Source organism: Eriocheir sinensis, chromosome 25, assembly GCF_024679095.1.
Source record: "Eriocheir sinensis breed Jianghai 21 chromosome 25, ASM2467909v1, whole genome shotgun sequence".
NCBI classification, from domain to species: Eukaryota; Metazoa; Arthropoda; class Malacostraca; order Decapoda; family Varunidae; genus Eriocheir; species Eriocheir sinensis.
In genome coordinates, this window is record NC_066533.1 from 7,001,749 (window position 1) to 7,011,748 (window position 10,000).

General features: G+C 44.4%; 1 long non-coding RNA gene across 1 annotated transcript in view; it reads right to left on the minus strand.

Annotated features, from left to right (window-relative positions):
• The window catches only part of LOC127003274 (uncharacterized), a 50,825-nt gene extending 49,886 nt beyond the window's left edge, over positions 1 to 939 (minus strand). Inside the window, exon 1 of the long non-coding RNA XR_007757025.1 lies at positions 717 to 939. This is a non-coding gene — a long non-coding RNA (uncharacterized LOC127003274). The remainder of the gene's footprint in view (positions 1 to 716) is intronic.
• Between the last annotated feature and the right edge of the window lie 9,061 nt (positions 940 to 10,000).

Here is a 10,000-nt window from a genome sequence, read left to right on the forward strand (position 1 = left end):
AAAATGCACTATGCTTTTGTGGCCTACTTGTATCAGCTAATGTAACCACTTGGTGAAGCGTATAATGAACTGTTGGTGTTCATTGGCCTACATGGTTCCTTAATTGCTGCTAGTGTTAATTGTAATTGTCGACATAATCTATCCTTGATTGTCAATTGTAACGTAAAGGTCTAATATATTTCTGAGTACTTGCCTTTATGTACTAATTTAAATGATTTCACAGTTAGTTGTATCGCATCGGTCTTCATTATCAAGGATCTTAATTAATATCAAGTTGCTCTCTTTTGTTTTCATATTATCTTGGTTTATACTCATAATCTTAAATATCATCAAGTTGTTCTCTTTTGTCTGCATATTATCTTGGCCTATATCCTTGAAATGCCAATTATATATAAAAATAAACGAGATGAATTAAGTTATTATGAATCATCAACGAACTAAAGGAGGTTTCAATAGCATTATATCGGAAGTTGCTGAATTAATTACTGTATTATGTCGACGTCTAATTATTTTTTCTCAGCTTCAGGTGATTAATATTCTCTTCAGGCATTAAATTAAGTCCGTGGATCAGTTTCTATCACCATTATAAACCTCTTTGTTATATTTTTTTTTAGGTCTGCCTGTAGCACCGGTTAGCTCTCTCGAGGGGCCTCCTGGACGACCCCAACCCGTTATCGGCGCAGGCGAATTATATTTATGGTGGCAATTGAGCTTACCTGAACACCTGGTTGCGCAAGGCCATCACTTTCCCCCGCCATGTCGCACGTGTCGCCGTATCTGTAAAGAGGGAGAGGAACGTGAAAAAAGGAGAAAGGGGGAATAGTATATGTTCCTTGTATGGGCTCCTGATGTTTATTGCTAGCCTACTGTTGCTCCCTCCTCTCCCTCCCTCATAACTCTGCTTCCTCCTCTCCCTCTCTCCCTACCTGTTCTATTTCTTTCTCTTCCATTGCCTCTTTTTTTACCTCCCTCCCTCTCTCTTTACTTCTTTTACTCCCTTATTTATTTTGTTTTTCTCCTTCACTCCTTCTCTCATTTTCCTCTCTCCACGTTTCTCCTTCTCCTTTTCCTCTCTCTCTCTCTCTCTCTCTCTCTCTCTCTCTCTCTCTCTCTCTCTCTCTCTCTCTCTCTCTCTCTCTCTCTCTCTCTCTCTCTCTCTCTCTCTGTTTCTAGCGATTACTCTACCCATATCATTCCAGTTTTTCTCTCCCTCTATCCTGTTTCTTTCTCCTCCCTTTCCCCTCCCCCCAACGCCCTACCTTCCAAACGTTTCCTACTATCGATATGTTCTATTCCTCCCCGTATTCCTCTCTCCATCATTAGTAGGTCCTCCCATTCCTCTCTCCAACGGCCTATCTTCCTCTCTCCTTTCACTATTTAAGAAAAGAAGATTTAAGACTCCTCCTCCCCCACTCCCTCGCTCCCTCCACCAGCCTCCATCCTTCTCTGTGTCTTTCTCCGACCTTTCCCTCCCTCTCTCCCTCCCGCCCTTCCTTCCTTCCCTCATGCCTGTTGACCTTCCCAGCAACATCACCTGCCTTCCTACCTGCCTGCCTTCACCTACTTTGTTGTATGCTAAGGAGGAATGCAACTTTTTTTTTCTCCTCCTCCTCCGCTTACTGATCAGTGATGGAAAATTTAGGTCATAATCCGGAAATTACCAGACATTTTTTTTAGTAGTGGTGGAGAGGATAATGCTAATGGTGGTGGTGGTGGTGGTGGAGGTGGTGGTGGTGGTGGTGGTGGAGGTGGAGGTGGTGGTGGTGGTGGAGGTGGAGGTGGAGGTGGTGGCGGTAAATTCAAAGGTGATATTGCTGCTACAGTGTTTTTTTTTTTTTTCGTGCACGTTCATGACCTACTCAGTTTTTATTTTCTTCTTTTCTCCTTTTCCTTTTTTTTCCTTTTCGTTTTCTTTTTTTTCTTTTTGTTTTACTTTTTTTTTTCCTCGTCTTTTTCCTCTTATTATTATTGGCATTTCTATTACTATTATTTTACTATTTCCATAATTTTTTATTTTTTTATTTTTCTTCTTCATCTCCCTCTCCTCCTCTTCCTTCTCCTCCTCCTTCTGCTCCTCCCATTATTATTCTTTTCCTCACTCATTTGTAGTCTATCATTTGCAAAGTTAAATAAGCTATCGATGAAAGACATAATGAGATGCAGCCAAGCACACCTTTGGCTGCCGCTGCGTTCGAGTAAAAAAATATAAAAAAGCAGAAAATAAACAAGCAAACACGAAACAATCAATCACCATGACCAAATAACAAACAAGACATTCTCAAACACCTCCTCGCCAACTGCATCATTAGCGTCCGCTAATGACTCACAGGCTAACTCAGTGAGACTCAATTATTAAGCTTTTCTGCAGCGACACCGCCTCTCTGGAGTTGATCAGCGCCTCACTGCTACCACGTCCACAGGGCACGAACTGGAGAGTCATCGTCTTGAATTGGCATCAGTGTCGCGGGGAGATTGTCAACGTCCTGGGCGGTGGAAGCTAATGAGTTAAGTGGCTCGCTCAAGATTGCTGGACCGATACGCACAGTACTGCCCCCTTACGTTGACGCTTTGCAAGTCTGCCATTAAGAGCATCAAGCCATGACGAGATCAGTTACATTAGATTTGTTTACAACGCCACTTAAGGCTTCGTATACTAAAGGCTTATCCGTTTCCTCTTTCTCTTCTTGCTTCTCTCCTTCCTGTATATTTCATGGTTTACTAATAATGCTTTTCTCCCTCCTCCCCTTCCTCCTTCATGTCTTTCTTCTTCTTAAAGTCTTGCATACTAAAGGCTTATCCGTTTCCTTTTTCTCTTCTTGCTTCTCTCCTTCCTGTATATTTCATGGTTTACTAATAAAGCTTTTCTCCCTCCTCCTCTTCCTCCTCCATTTCTTTCTTCTTCTTAAAGTCTTGCATACTAAAGGCTTATCCGTTTTCTCTTTCTCTTCTTCCTTCTCTCTTTACCTTATGTTTTACAGTTTACTAATTATGATTTTTTTCCTTCCCTTCCCTTCCCTTCATCCTCTATTTATTTCTCCTTCTTTCACCTTCTCTACCTTTTTTATTCCCTTTCTTCTGCTACACTTCCGATTATCGGGTTCCTTTCAGTTTCTACATGTTTCCCTTCTACTTATTTTTTTAATTTTTTTTTCCTCTTCCCATTCCAGCTAACTTAACCTGCCTAACATTTCTTAAGCCTTACCTAACCTTACTAAAAACTTTCCAAACCTTACCTAACCCTACCTAACATTTCTTAAACCTTACCTAACCTTACTTAAAACATGGAAACATTTCCATGTTTCCATGTTTCTTCTTTGTCTTCTCCTTTGTACACCTTTCAAACGCTGATCTTTAATGAACTCCGGTACAGGAAGGATTCTTAACAAGCTCCTCAGCACTAAACACACCTGACTCGCACTTCCTTCACTTCTTAACACTTTTAAAAGGTAAGAAAAAATAATTAACGTTGAATGAGGTAATTAGCTCTAACAGGACGTCCTCCATTTTTATCTCTTCCTCCTCCTCCTCCTCCTCCTCCTCCCCCTCTCCTTCTCCTCCTCCGCCTCCTCCTTTGCATCACAAGGTTTCCTTCACCACCAAACCAGTAAGATACGTGTCCGCTGATGATGATTGTTATGCTTTACCTGAGTCTCGTTTACAGGTAATTACAAGGATATCTACCTGTGTGTGTGTGTGTGTGTGTGTGTGTGTGTGTGTGTGTGTGTGTGGCTAATTACTGTATTACAAAACTCTCTCTCTCTCTACACACACACACACACACACACACACGCGCGCGCGCGCGCGCACACACAGAAGCACATTTCAATTATATTTTTCTCTTTCTCTTTTTTTAAAATAAATTGTGAAAAATCTTTAGTGTTGAAATTGCATTCTCACGAAAATTATCGAATTGTTTGTTTCTCTGTCTATTTATCTATCTGTCTATCTATTTATCTATCTGTCATTCTATCTAACTATCAACAAATTCCGCCATCAATCAACCAATTCTATTACCCCACTCTTTTGTGTCATGTTTTCTTCTTTTGCTTCCTATCTTTCTTCTTTGTTTTCTTTCACTTTTTCCCTTTCTGTCCGTCTTCTAATTTTTAAGCCAATCTTTATGTTGTCCCTCGCACCTACGTACCTGTCTATTAGTGTCTAATTATCTGCCTGTCTCCTTTCTCTCTTTCTATACGTCTACCATCTTTACACCTATCTCTGTGTTTACTCTCACATCTACCAACCTGTCTGTTCATCTACCTGTCTTCATTTAACTCGGCATATTCACCTTTGTACCTACGACCATTTTTACCCTTGCACTTAACACATCATAAATCACTGTACTGCCTGACTCTCCCCTCCCCACCCCTCCCCCCACCCCCACCCCTCCCCTCCCCCTTCTCCTCCCCTCTGTTCTGTCCCCTTGTGAATCCTACCCTTGCACTCGTTGCATTTTTTTTTATCTCATCTTTTCCTGCCTTCCCACTCCCTCCTCATCTTTCCTTATTTTAACCATATACGTTATCCAAACATTGCCCAAACAAAAGACCTTTTCCAAATCTTTCCAAAACTAACGACGTAATTCTAATCCTTACAAACCCAAAGACGTTATCCTTGTGTTTCAAACGGAGAACATAATCCTATTTTTTTTATCAAAACTACAGACGTTGTCCTGATCATTCTAAAGTGTCGTTACCCATTACAGCAAACCTTTACACCATTAACCGATTCGCTTATGTTTTTCAATGCATTTTCTTTCTCGAATAACACTTTTCCCATTATGGTGTACCTCTACACCATCACCCCATACCCCTTCATTACTTTCCCTTTTTCCTTCTTACATAACACCCACACCTATTACGGTGCACGGTTGTTCCATTCACCCATTCCTGTTATCATCCTTGCCAGTACCCGCGGCGGCAAGGTGCGCTAATGACAGGTGCCGCAGGTGTTATGAAGGTGAACGTCCTTGGCCAAGATAACTCGTGCATTTCACACCTGGGAGGAGGGAATGACTTGCTTGCTATCTGCTTTGTTTCCTCCCTCCCACCCTGACCTTCCTCCATCACGCTTAACCCCTACGATCTACCTATTTTTCTCTGGGCCTGCCTGTCTACCAAGCTTCCTGCCTCCCTTTCTCCCTATCTTTCCTCCCTCCCTCTCTCTCCTTCATTCCCCTTATCCCAACCTACATGTTTTCCTACCTGTCTGCCTCTCTCCTTTCCATCCTCCACCGCATCCCTCCCTACCTCCCCTTTCTTCCACCTCGCCTTCCTTACTGTCTCTATCCCACCATCTTCTCTTACTCTCTCTTTAAATCACCTCTTCCTCTCTCCGTTCTATCCCCTTCCTCCTTGCCTCCCTCCCTTCATCCCTGTCACACGGTTCAGGTACAATACAGGGTACGGTTTAACGTCCAGGTGGGTACAGAGAACGTCTTTATGAGTCTCGCTCTCGCCTCTTTCTCTTTGCTTAGAATGGTACGGAGGGTTGCACGGATTCCTCGGTGCATTCTCTCTCTGTCTATGTCTGCCTGTCTATTTGTTTTGTCTGTCTGTTTGTCAGTCTCTGTCTCTGTCTGTCTGTCTGTCTGTCTCGTGTGTGTGTGTGTGTGTGTGTGTGTGTGTGTGTGTGTGTGTGTGTGTGTGTGTGTGTGTGTGTGTGCGCGCGCGCGCGCGCTTGTAACTCATCAGTATATTCCTTGACTGAGCTACAAGAGGGTCTAAAGGCCTTGGGTTTTCACCAGTGTTACTCGCCTTTGGTGGTGCCAGACCGCCCGGGAGCAGGACACAACCCCTGACTGATACTCAACAACCATTCACTGCTGGGTGGAGTGGGCAAGAGGTGTAAAGGACCCACCTATCTGTCTCCACTCCTCCTCGGGAATCGTACTGGGAATCTATTGGTTGTGAGCCGAGAATGCCAAGTACTGCACTACAAAGCACACACACACACACACACACACACACACACACGGTGAAGCTCTGTAGTGCAGTTGTTAGCACGCTCGCCTCACAACCAAGAGGTTCCAGGTTCGATTCCCGTGTGGCTTGGTGGAGTCGGGTGGGCAGACTCCTTTTACCCCGTGCCCTCTGTCCACCCAGCAGTGAATGGGTAGTATTGGGTACTGGATGTCAGTCGGGGGTTGTGTCCCGCCTCCCGGGTGTGTGTGGGTGTGACGTGCTCGTCTTGCCCAAAGATCCCTACCCTGAGGTCTAACCTCATTCGGGGAGGGTGATGACAGGGGGTTACGAGTTAACTAAGAGCGTAATCAGACCCTGGTGAATTACTCGCCCAGCAATGAGTAGGTACTGGGTGTCTTTCAGGAGTTGTGTAAAGCTTCCCGGGTTTGTGTGGATGTGATGCGAGGTTCCGTCACCTGAGCTTTAAGACTCGGGGAAGGCTACTGGCTGACGAATGCAAGTCCAGCGCGTGATCACACCAGAGCTAATGGCATAGGAGGCGTAACACAACCCTTGAAAAATACCCATTACCCATTGACTGCTGGGCAGAAAGAGGTACAGGTGTAACTGTAGTGGTGGGCACGGTTCCGCTAACCGCTAATTAGCGAAGCTAACTTTTTCGTTAGCTGTTTAACATTTTCGCTAACTGTGAAAACAGTTAGCAGACCAATTAGTTTCCCATAAATGTAGTTCCTCCTCCGCTAACTTTAAGTCCACTAAAAAATTCATACAGGTTTGTTCTTGTCCGTTGTGGGCAGACACGCCACATGTTGAGCCACACGGCGCAATGATTCCAGGGCTTCCAATATTGGGTAAATTATGTCTTAAAGTTGGGTAATTAGACAATTATTAGGGAAATTTTTTGTCTAGGCTACAAGGTAATGAAATTTCAGGTCACTAGGTCTGTTTTTAAAGGTTTTAGAGCCAAAATGCTAAATCGAAGCTAAATCCATAGAAAAAAGATAGCGGTTAGCGTTAGCTTCCACTAATTTCTTTATCAGTTTAGCGGTTTAGCGTAAGCGAACCTAACTTTTTAGTTAGAGGATTACCAGTAAGCGAAACTAACTTTTCGGTTAGCGGTGCCCACCCGTCTTCATTCCGCAAGGGAATAGGACGCGGGACCTCTAGATTGTGAGCCGAACATGCTAGCCACTGCACATGGTGTGTGTGTGTAATTCACCTCTTGGTCTGCTGCGGGTCTCTCTCGAGACAGCCAGCCGTTCCCCTACGGAAGAGCACAGAGCTCACAGTACCGATCTTTGGGTAGGACTGAGACCACTCACACACAACACACCGCGACAACGAGGTCACAACTCCTCGCCTGACGTCGCGTACCTACTCACTGCTAGGTGAACAGGGGCTACACGTGAAAGAGGATAAACCCAACTTATCTTCACCCGGCCGGGGAATCGAACCCCGGTCCTTCTGGTTGTGAGGCAGACGCTCTACCCCTGAGCTACCGGGCCGTGTGTGTGTGTGTGTGTGTGTGTGTGCGTGTGTGTGTGTGTGCGTGCTTGCGTGGGTGCGTGCGTGGGTGCGTGCGTGCGTGCGTGTGTGTGTGTGTGTGTGTGTGAAACAACCTGGATGACAAAGGAATCAATCATTTGACCTTATAATGGAGAAAAATCATCTCAGAGTTTTGCATGACGTGAGGAAACATGGAAACATGGAAACACAGGCAACAGAAATCCTATGGTCTCATTACGAGGTTGCCCACTCTGTGATTTAATCTCCTCGACAGTCACTTGGTGCCCCCAGAGCGGATGAAAGCACTTCGGTATTACATTTACTCCTGACCCAACGAAACGACGGTCGATTCGATTTCTAAAGTTGATGGTATTCGCACTGATTACCTCTGAGGAAGATTGTTCCAGTGGCGGATGACTCGGCTTGAGAAGAAACTCCTGACAATGTCTGTATTACTCGTATATCGTCTTGCTTGAACATGTAGACCATTGTTTCTAGTTCTTAAGTTAGTTTGGAGATCAAAAACCTTGGAGTAGTCGACGTTACTGAGGCCCGTACCAAGAGTCACGAAGGTTTAGCGACGAAGATCGAAGGGAAGGACGATACGTACCTATAGTCACTAGCATTTTTGGAACGAAGGTCTGCGGGAGAGACGAAGGGAAGGCAAGGTCTACCCCGTGTCTTCCCTCAGACCTTCGAGGAAAAATGTTTATTTTCCAAATTTGGCGTGACAGATAGTTGCGGTTCAGTTAAAACAACCTGAGAAAATATTTTCCCTAATTGGAAAGTCATATATTATAGTTGCAGCGAATATGTTTGTCTAGTTTACAACAACAGCACGCGCCTTCAAAGCACAGAGGTACCAGCCAGGCGGGAACCTTCGTGGCTCACATTCTCCAACCATCTATATGATTTTTCAAATTCTTTCTCATTTCAGTTAAGACATCTGGCTCTGCAAGTGCAAACAAAGGGTATCTTAATAATTTATTGCATGTAAATAACGATTAATAATGGAAAAAAAACATGAAATAATAAATAATAACTGTTGAATGCGATGCTAGGCTATTACGAATATATTAGGCTACCCATGTTATTTATACATGCAACATCAAAATTCCTTATGTATAGACACTTGCAGAGTCGTATGTCACTTTATATCCCTTAATGAGATGAAATATGGGTATCTGAAAGGCTATAGATCGTTCGAGTAGATCAAACTATACTGTTTGAAGTTGTTTCTTCGCGTCCTTGTATGGTATATTATCGATGCAAATCTTCTATTTGCGGTTCATATACGATGGTTTGAGGATTTTTTGTATACACAAACATTCAAATGATCTTCACGCAATCACAAGCTCACAATGCGCAGGTGCCACATCTACGTTCACGAGTAGACAGACGGAATGAAACGGACAATATTATGGATATAATAGCATCATGAAGGTATTATATCTCCATGAACAGCACTGTGTGTTTGTATGTGTGTGTGTGCATTATATCTGGTTGGTGAAAAGTAGGCTGCAGTGTGTGTATGTGCATTTACCTTCCCGAGCGACTTGTGGTAAGGATTGAAGGCACCCCACATTGTCGAAGGCAAGGTACGCGGCTCAACCTTCATGACTCTTGGCCTGAACTTCTTCAGGTACTTGAAGACCTATATCATATCTCTTCGTAGGCGTCTCATTTCCAGCGTAGAGAGGTTGAGTCGCTTGAGTCGTTCTTCATGCGGCTGAGTAATCAATGGTGGAATAATTTCAATATCACGTCGCTGAACTCCCTCTAATAATTTGATGACCTTCCTGTAGCCTACGGCGGTGGCGTAGGTGGTAGCATACTGGGCTCACATTCACCGCGTGATGGACGACGCGGGTTCGAATCCCCATGTTACCACTCGGATTTTTCAGTCACCGCCGAGTGGCTGCTGTCCTGAAGACCACCCATCAACCCGGACTCTAGAGGAAGCCGTCCAAGCGAATCAAGAACGAGTTCCGGGGGAGCCAATGCAAGATGGCGCCACTATAAACACTCGCCTGCGCCAGAACGGGCTGGGACCATCAGGCCCCACCTGGAAGAAGCCGACCATCAGGCCCCACCAGGAAGATGCCTACCGGCGCAACAGGCAACGACGTAAAAAAAAAAAAAAAAAAAAAAGAATTGTACTGCATACTCAAGGTGAGGTCTTATGCCATCAAGTTACACAAGGATATCACATTACTACCGGCGGAGGAGGAGGAAGATGAAGAAGAAGAAAAAGAAGAAGAAAAAGGAAACGAAGAAGAAGAAGAAGAAAAAGAAGAAGAAGATGATGATGGTGGTGATGATGATGATGATGAGGAGGAGGAGGAGGAGTGTGGAGGACAGTGGAAGGATGATGAGCAAGAGAAAGATGGTGGACTACGAGGGATGAAGAAGAGTGGTGGAGGCGGTGAGGGAGGAGCAGAAAGGAGGATGAGAAAGAAGAGGAAGGCCGAGTAGAAGGTGAAGGCAAAGGATGGGAAGGTGGATGAGGAAAAGAATATGAGGAGGAGGAGGAGGAGGAGGACTTCTTAACTTATGCAACTGATCGATAT